Consider the following 10,746-nt stretch of genomic DNA (forward strand, 5'->3'; position numbering starts at 1 on the left):
AGAATTCTCTTTAGATAAGGCCATTATACAAATAACATATAAATTTAAATATCTGAATTATATTAATTCACTAGTTATTAATATCTTGAATACCACTTCTCTTTATCTCCATGTAAAAAAAAGATTATAGGTTTTAATTTTATCCTTTGTAATATTTTTTAAGTTTTATCATATGATATATATCATTTATAATTAAAATTAAAATAGATATATATAAAATATTGTCAGAACTTTTTATTCTTCCATTAAAGCAAAATGAATCAGAAATAATCTAAATCCTCTACCTGTTTACAATAGTTATTCCTTTGATAGAATTTTTCGTGTGACAGGTAGGATACATATTGATAAAAATATAGCTTATTTTATTAAAAATTGTTTATTATTAAGTCTATAGTGTTAGAAATTGAATTTCCTCTTATTGTAGAAATTTAATTATAATATTACAGTATTTACTTATTTATTTTCTTTTTTTGTTTTGCTTTGTTTTGGCTATTGCTTAAAAATTATTTTCAAGTTGATGAGAAGGCATCTTCTGTTTGCATGATTCAGAATTCTGGAATATTCTTTTATTAAACTCATAAATCTTAAAGTATTTCTACATTTTATCTAAATTACATTTTTAGTTTTATAAAATAAATTCACAGATTTGCTGATCTTAGATTTCTTCTTTTTTATGTAGCACCCTTAACATGACACAAATTTTAAAGGTCGAAGTTGAAATATTCAGCCATAAATCTGTTTTCCTCCTTTTCATTTCTGAGAATAAAATAGTGGATAGTTTTGTGTGATCTTTGCCATCAATTAAAAGGGTTAAATTAAAAAATCTTGAACGCTATGGCATTGATCATTTTCTCCAGGTTAATTTTTTCTAAAATCAGTTTATTTTGTCACTAGCTAAGTTTCTTACTTATAAAAAAAATTCTCATAACTGAGAAAAAATTGCTTCTCAGATAAAGCTAAGAAAGTTAAATTATTATGATATCTTTCATTTAAGTTTTCTAATTTCATTAACATATAAACTACTTAAAGTCAGATATAAATTCATATTCATCGGCTCCATTATGTGTCAAGACTCTTGTGCAGTCCTACCACAGAAGCAGCATTTTATAAGGTTGAGAGCTGGGTTTTCTTCTCTTTGTGCTTCCTCGGGTAGAACTATATCTCTTACAAAATATCCTTGCATATTTCCTCATTTCCTGAGGATTTAAATACTATTTTCTTCTGATTTTTATTAACAGAGGCTTATTAAGCAATTGAGACTTGATGGATTCTAATGAGGGCAGGGATGTTACTACTGTCCTTATTAATGTTTTGTAACTGATTTGAACTGAAGCGCAATGTGCACTTCCTAAATTAATGATTTTAATCTAGTGAGAAATGATCGTTCTGAGGTCAGTCAGTAAAGTAGTCAGCAATTCATTAAAATGCTTATTATTAGGGCAGGCGAGTTTGCAGGAGGCAGAAGAGAAGAGAAACGTCATTAGTGGCTTGCTGCCAAGTGATAGGCCTCCAGTTCAATTATTTACTCTTTTTAATATGAAAAAAGAAATTTAAAGGTAACAAGAAATTTTATTGGATTTATCTTGAAATCTCTGACAAAATTTGAGAAGTTAATCCATACTGAGTTGATGAGTATTTTCTAAGGAAAAAGTAATTTATTCACAGCAAGTTGATGATCATTTTAGTTTAACTTACAGATATAGTTCTTTACCAAGTCCCTATTTCACTCCTCAGCAAAAAATGGCATTTGATCAGTTTGTGATTTTGTACTGCCTACACTGAAATATATTCACCTGGCTGCAAAATCCATTTTATAATTGGCTGTATGTTCACCAGAGCTTCTGACATGCACAAGTAACCACTAATTGTTTGGTCTCTGACTGGATCGCTTGGTCTCTGGTTCCCTTCAGGCACTAAGAATACAAGGTCTCTGTCTATTACCCTCGTATTTACACTGACAATTCTACCTCTGGCAAACAGAGAGCATGAAAATGTAAGCATGACTGTCTACATTTAAAAGCGTTTATAAAACTTCATTAAGTCCTGCAAAAGCGTAGGCAGACATCCAAATCATACAGAATAAAATCAATTATGCAAAATTAAGTGTTTTTCTTCTGCTATTGTGTGACACGAACAAATTCCAGAGCAGATATTCTAGCACCTGGCAACCGGAAGAACACAAAGACACCAGGAAGAGTGTAAACTTCTCAACTTGACCCATTTTAATGACTGTCTCAGGGTTTTTCTTTTAAAGTGAAGATAATACCTGCACTATATGACATAAAACAGTTAACTCACTTTAAACTTTCATGATGACCACGAAATCAAGAAGCACAAGAAAAGGCTCACAATAAGAACAAAATTGAGACTGTTTTATTTTTTACATTAGCTTATATTGAATTATTTTGTTGTTCCAAACTGAATCTGAAAATTTTTTGAAACAATTTATCTGTTGATTAGGGGTGGAGATATTGCTTTCAAACACAGGAGTGGAGGGAGCTACTCTAATTATAGCAAATACATCTTGGAGGTTAAATATTTAATAAAATCAGTATCTATAATTCCGAAGCATCCATAGGAACAAAGGGACTAAGGGCATGAATAGATTTTCACGGTATGTAATTTCAAGTTCATTATTGAGTTATGAAATGCCAGATTCCATGACATTCTGGAAATAGACTTACTTAACAGTTATTATTGGTTTAGGTAAAGCTTAAAATAGATCTTTTGTCCTGAGCCCATAATCACTAACAACCAGAGATGGATTCATCCAAGTACATACTGAGAAGCACTGCTAACTGGAATAAAACAATTTTCTAGTTGTCATCAACAAAATGAAAAATTTACTTGCAAATAATATGAGTAGCAGCATTGAATTACTTAATTATCAACCAAAATTTGTGGCATTTTTCTTAAATTATCCCAAAATTCTACTTTGAGAAACAAATACTAAGAACATAAATAGAAAAGATATGCATAAAGTATGCCCATCCGAGTAGTGTTTACAATACAAAAAAAAGAAAAGGAAACAATTCAAATGAACATATCAGTGAATTGAAGAAATTATGGTATCCTCCTATATGAATAATACTACTAATTATTCCCATTATTGAGTGTTTACCATGTATCAGGCATGATTCTCAGCACTTTATGTGAATTAACTCCTTTAATTCTCTAGTTTTACATTGGTTCCATCATTTGAGCCTCAGAATTATTATTATCCTTATTTTACAGATGAAGAAAGTTGAAGGTGCAGAAGTTAATTAACTTGCCCAATGTCACACCAATGAAAGGAAGTAAAAAGTATGTTATGAACTTGGGCTTGTGTAATTAACCATTACTCTCAAAACTATTACCTTTAAAAATATGGGGGTATTTCTACAACTATTGGCATGAAGAAATAGTCATAATATTTTCCAGTCTGAAAGAAAAGCAGTTTTCAGAATATTTTTGTAGGTAGCACATATATACAGTACATAAAATTATGTGTTTAATTTTTATTATTATTATATAAAAATTAATTTCAAATAAGCATGCTTGTTCTGAAACCAATAGTAGTTTGCTATATTATAAACTATTATATGTAATTTTGTATACATGCACTCCACCAATGTATACACATTCACAAACAGAAGTGATATAATGTCATAGATATTTTGAGCGATTGTAAAAATTTAGTGGTTTCATATTTTCTATATGGATCTGTAGTCTTTATTTACTAGAAGGTAAAACAATGCACATTGCCAGGCTGAAAAGGCTCACTTTCCATCTTCTACATTCTTTGTAACTATTTGGATAATATGCATCCACAGTAGAAGGAGGTGCACTTAGATATTGTAAAATCATAGTAAAAATTTAAAGTTGACTACCTAGAACTTTTTGAATTGAAACCTATCTTATTTAGTCCCTCACAGTCCTGGGTATTTTATAATCAGAATCTTGATTTAATAAGTACATAGAGAATGGATTAATTTCTCAGACTTTATATAACAAAGTTTACAAGTTCATAAAAATAAATCAGAAATCCAATTAACTATCCAGTTTAACTAACAAAAAATATTCAAAGAGAAATCATATGTATGTCTATATGCATATGCCAATATAGGTGTATGCACATATATTAATAAATTGGCATACATATACATTATCGATATTTATGTATAAAACATATTTATAATCACTTTCTTATATATATATGAGTGTGTATACATATACCCGCACACATATTTTATTTTGAACAAAATGACTATTTGTGAAATCAAATTATACTTAGTTGGCTTATTAGTGAGTTTTAGAGTAAAAAGTTTAGTTTTTTTGTGTGGCATGGGGTGCTTGATTAGACTATGAAGAAATTACAGTCATCATGTACTTATAAATACATGCTTTTAAAAATTTTGCTCTTCCCATGCTAATAAAATATAAGAAATAAAAGCAAGTAGGAAGAAATGTCATAATGCTTTCTATAGATATCATGATAATTTTATAAAGTACCTTGAACTATTTCTCCATGAAAAAAATAAAGCAAAGAATAATCAAGGGCAAAGATCAGGATCACTGTGCAGGGAGGTCTTACTTGATCTGTCTCTCTTGAGAAGATACTCAGGCAAGTAGCAGTCACAGAGAATAGCATGGCAGAGCTCAATGGGTATATATTGAGACTGAATAAAGGAAGCTCAGAGTCATTTGGAACCATCTGTTTCTTCCAAGATAGTGGCCTCCATTGCATTTAAATAAAGTCTTCATTTTATTTTCCAAAATTAGAGCATCCTGGATCTCATTTCATTGAATCCAAGCTGTGAGCACCTCAGCTGGGCTATATCGGTCAGCTGTTGAGTGCTGCCCTGCAGTAGCAGTAAATGTAACAGCAGCAACTGTCTCACAGGCTGCTCTTCTGGTTATCTATTGCTACATGGCAAACTACTCCAAAACTTAGTGTTTTATTATGTTCATGAATTCTGAGGGTCAAGAATTTAGACAGATTCCAGCAGGGATGACTTGTGTCCCAGACACAAGTTTTTCCCACAATAATTGGATTATATCTCTCATTCTGTATGCTCTTCTGCAAGGTGACTTTGCTACATTCTCAGCAAGATATGGAGGTTAATTCTCATCACATACATCTGGGATACTTTAGGGACTCAAAGGTGGAAATGATGTGTATCTTTCGAAGCTAGATCAGTAAAGGCCATACCACTTCTATCTGGTTTTCATGGACTATTCGTTGTCTGAACATTCTCTCTAGGAAGGCTTCCTCTCAGGACCTGTTTGCTATGCTATGGGAAGACCAAACTACATGAAGAGGCCACATGTCACGATTCTGCTTGATAGTCAGAGTTCAAGCCCTGTTTTTTCTTTTTCTGTCTTATGCTCTGGTTAAAGGCAAATTTAGTTATTGGAGAAAAGCTGTTTGGGCACAGCACCATTTGTCACCTTGGATGAAGTTTAGTAATGTAATTCAAACAAGGAAAGAGAGAAATGCTCTTTTTATGAAATGAAGTCAAGGTTACTCTTTTGTCAGCTGTGAGATCAGCATTATGCTAATAGGAGGGATTACTCACCTAGACCATTAAGGAAGGTGTTAGAAAAGAGAATTAGTCCTCAGAGAATGAGGTCTGTTTTAAAATTGTAGTTACTATAAAATAAGCCTAACCATACACCAAAGAAGAGACCTTGACCTTCCCACTATGCTTGGCCTTGATCCTTACTCCTCTGTGAACAAAGGTCATTTTCCTGTCTCCAGGAGAGCCAACCCACTGGAGGGAGGCACCAGCTTTCATAGCATCAAAACTGAAGGTAGAAGCAGATTCAAGAGGTTGAAACATTTGTAACCAATAGGAGGGGCCTGAAGGAAACAGATGTGATTTTTTTCAACAGGAGGTATTAGCAGAACCTAGAAAATGTGAGTGGGTGCTAGTGGTGGAGCATGGAACAAAGAGGGAAGGCTATAGTAGGAAGGAGCCATGGGAAGGGAACAAGGACTGCTCTGGGAAAGAAGACAATATATACAAGTGAACACTATTTAGGCCTAAACAGTGGGGTGGTGTTTCTAGGAAAGTAGATAAAGGGCACAGGGCTAATTCCTCAATTCGCAACATCCCCACCAATCCCTGCTTCCAACTTTCTACAGCGTTGGGAATATTAGTTTTGCAAACAAACAATAAATGTAACAGCTTTACATTCTTCAGGTTTTTTTTTTAGGGAAAGTTAAAGCAGCATCTGAAGTTGGTATGGAACAAATTCCTCCCCAGCAGACCTCAAGACTTCACTAGTACCTCTTTACTGACTAGTACAGAAAATCAATCAGTTGACAATGTACCTATAGAAACAGTTAGATAGATTACTGTTGTGACTACCCTAGTCCCCGAGTGTAACTACAACCAAATATGTTACCTATGTTAGAAATTTATCATGGTATCATGACAGTATCAAAGGCTAAGAATGTTATTATAACTACTTAGTTTTGCAGACAAAAAAAGTGTAGGCATTTAAAACTGGGTAGAAGTGGACTGATAAAATGTTTTTAATTAACCTTTTTTTCCCCCCTCTTTCTTATTACTAATGAAATGAATGGGAGCTATTCTGTCTCTAAGTTGACTCTGTATCTCTGATTTTTTTATCTATATGTCGATTTTATAATCTGATATGCGTTTTATGTCCAAATTCCATATCTGTTATTGGTTTGTCAGAGTGGGGATAGTAGAATGTTAAATTCACATTTCCAAATTAACTTTGTGTGCAGGGAGGGAAAGAATTACGTATTTGTGAGGCAGTAAGAATAAGGAAAAAGTCAACTAATCAAGTAAGTAATAGAGGAAAGTCAGGTATTTAATCTGCAATCTTACATAAGAAACAAATAACAAGGCAAGGAGTTGATCAGAATTCTGAGAGCAAGACAAAAAGGAAGAGGACTCAGAGACAGAGAAATAGTATAGGATTCTAATCAAATATAAAGAAACGAGTAGAAAGGATAGAGTCATAGCAGGTCCAAGGTCCCAGGGACAAAGAAACCAACATTGTTTATGGGAGACCTGAATTGACCTCCATGAAGACCTGAGAACACCTCCTGAAAGCAGCAAGTGAATGAAGCTGCCAAGTGCCAGGAGTATCTAATTTTTCATCAGTTCCATTGCTATTTCCATCTACTCTGTAACAAGAAAAACTAAGGCTCACAATGGGTATTTAAAAATAAATTGTGATGAATAGGATTTTATCTGTAATGCACACTCAAACAACAGATGAATACAAGTAATCCATATGACTTGGAGAACTGCAAATGCCTTCCGAATCTCAGAACCAAATTTCTCTGAAATCTTGGGCTTGTGGGACAGCATTAATTTACATGTCCTCTGTAACATATTAAAATATATACCATTATGTTTTAAAAACATATTTAAGGTTTTATTCAGTCATAAATACGAGTATGAGATTTCACTAAGAAACATCTAAAATGAATATTTGATTTACTTTCTATGCCCTGATGATTTCTGAAAGGTTATCTATCTTAACAATGCATTTTCATGTTTTGTTTTTTTTTTAATAACATCTATGGGTGAAAGTAGAGCTAAACTTTAAAGCTACAAGAAATAGCAATGTCTTTTTATGATTCCAATAACTTCTTTGGTGTAATAAAGCCATTATTAATCATATTAAGCATTCTTTTCTTTATAATATAGATTTTTTAATTCCTCATACATTATAAATTAATTTCATAAGTCCCATGTTAAATCATTTTTATTATTCACACTATTACTTCTTGTTATAAATAATTCATGTTTTTACTCTTTTTCATTTAGAACATTCCTCCATTTTATCTAAATGTTTGATTATAATGTTAAAGTTTAATATTTAATTTTTATATACTATCTTAAAGTGATAAGTACATTTTATTTTCTGTAGTGATTGAAAATGTAAACTCCTATGTCTAGGTTAAACTCAATGTTGTATAAATTACCAGCTACAAGACTTCAGGCAAGTAAGTTATCCACTCTGATTCATAATTTCTTAATCTGTAAAATGAGAATACTAATCACAAAACTCTCAGGGTTATTTGTATAATATTAAATAAAATTTAATAATCCATGTAAAACTCTTAGCATAGTGCATGACAAACTACAGGCACTCATTAAATATACTTTTAATTATTAATAATTGATTTTTGACGGAGTGAACAAGGTTGTGGTAGAGGAGAGGTGGATGTACAAAGTTTGGAGTTGTTAAAAAGAATGTGGAAGGAGAAAGTAGAAAGCTTGGGTAAAAGAATAGTAACATTAACATAGATAAGAGAGAGTGAAGGGAAATATATGTCAGCCTAAATACCTAATCCATGGGGCCGCATGAAGCCCTTTGATAATAATATTAGGATCTAAGTAGATGATGATGAAAGTATAATAAACCAATGGTAAAGGGGATAGTCAAGTAAGTAGTTAAGAAGAAAGAAATAGAGACTTAAAAGATATAGATGATGAGAGAAAACAGGCAATTGAGAATCATTTTAAGAGATCCAGTTTCAGCGAATGGTTAGGTAGTGATGATGTCAGAAAGAATGGTGACATAAAGTAATAAAGATATTTGGAGTCAGTAAGAATGGGCTTAAAAAGTTACTCTACAATTTGGAAGACTGTGTTTCCTTGGGCAAGCTCCTTAACCTTTCAGAATTTCCATAGGCATGTCAGAGAATGGATAACATTAATGAGAAAAGCTATAGGATAAACAACACATTGCCACAAACAGCAGTTGATGAAAATTTTAATGTACTTTTTTATTAACTGAGGGAAAGAATACATGATAATAAAAAAAGAAGAAATAACATCTTTTGGAGGAAAAAAAGAGTAGTTCAATTCTGTTTATTTTAAATTTGAATAATTTGTCTAAAAGCTATACAGACAAGAGGCTTGTATTGGAAAATTTATGACATGAAATTTAGAAAGAGATTAGTTCTGAAGTTATATTTGTTTGGGACTCATAGAAGCTGAAAATGGATAGCTTCATAGGTTTGCATTCATTCAAAATCAGCTTGAAATACAATGCAATATCAAGGATCTTAAAGTAAGATCAAATTGTTACCTTGGAACTAGATAATTAAACCAATATATAAATTATCCGATAAGGGCAATGCAAGAATTACCCTGAAAAGATTTCAAGTCTCCCAGGTCTTCCTAAAGAAAGAAGTGGTGGTTTGGTGAACAACTGGAAATACAGAAAAAAGAGAGTAGTACTAAAAGGCTCTCATCTAATTATTAACCAGAAAAGATATATCTTGGTCCAAATATTTTACTTGTGTCTGACAGGTGCATCTTTATTGCATAGGTAAATGTTGCAGACTATCTTTAGCTGGTGGTATTAAACATTAAAATGAAAACTAATCTTTTTATTCTGGTTTTTGGCTTTCTAGTCAGTCTGCCTATTAAATTTTCATCTCCCATCCAGCTATCAACACAGAGAGAATGCATGAGTTAGAGAACTCCAGCATCCATCCACCTCTTTGGAATTTGTAATTCTCAATGTAAATTACTATACTCATATTCTAGCCTTTGTACTTTAGTCCCTGTGAGCAAAGTTAATACATCTGCCCTTCAGCAAAGATAGATCCTCTCTGGGGTGATGACAAATAAGGTTTCTTAGCCTGTAAACTGCATGACCTGAGATTGAACTATGGTAAAGACACCCAGGAACTGCTACTCTGTGGAGTTTTTTTGGAGAGCCAGTAAGTCTTATCTAGGCATCTTATCTAGGCAGAACTTGATCCACATATATTATGATTAATCCTATATGGGGTTCTTATGATATTTTTGAGATTTTTTTAAATCCTGATGAAATGTGTTAATTTCCCATGCATATGTCTATGTAGCTTAGTTCAAGCATTTGGTGTTTGTACCTGTAATTATATTAATGGTAGCACCATTTACTTCATAATGGAAGAAAACCATTATTTATTGTTATTGATATTGTAAGACGATTGACAAATATTTGACGACCTAAACATGAACACAAACCAGCTGACCAAATATAACCTAAGTAAGTTTGTGCAGTATACGAGCAATCATAGATGTGAATTCAGAATAAAATGCAGTGAAAATATCATGTAGCACTTAAACATATTATAATCGTGACCATACCACTAATTTATGTATTTTCATTATAGTTTTACTCTTGCTTACACTTTTGTATTCTTGGCAAAAATTTGGAAATTCAACAAGAAAAAAGAGAAGTGTCAAATGCTTTGATAATTGAATGAATAAATTTGAAAATTCAGTATATTCACAAATAATGTTTCCTTTAAGAAATAGAGTGAGAACCACTATGGTAAATTCACCTAGGAACTTAGAGAGATCTCTCAATTTCCCTGTAGAAGGAGAAGAACTTGAAATCCTGTTATTTAATAAAAGATGGGGGAGACAGAAGGGTGTAGAAGTAAAGAGAGGGAGTTTAAGAACAAGCATGTGCTCAAAAGAGACTAAATAAGACGAAAATTTAAATACTAAATTGCAAAAGGTTGTATGTCACTGCTGATGTTAATTATGATGATGTTTCTGTAAATGTATTTTAGAAAGTGAGACTAATTAACAAACATTGGAAAAAAGCATGATCTTTGCTCTCAAGGAGCTTCACCCATTGAGGAAAAATCCTCTCCTCTTTATAACACTTAATCAAAGCTGGTGTGTCATTAGTCATGTATAATCAAAGAATTAGTGCCTTTAGAAATAGGAAAAACATGTGCCCCATTTATTTATAGAAGGTAAAAACAAA

The sequence above is a fragment of the Pteropus medius genome, unplaced genomic scaffold (assembly GCF_902729225.1).
Source record: "Pteropus medius unplaced genomic scaffold, Ma_sr-lr_union100, whole genome shotgun sequence".
Taxonomy (NCBI): domain Eukaryota; kingdom Metazoa; phylum Chordata; class Mammalia; order Chiroptera; family Pteropodidae; genus Pteropus; species Pteropus medius.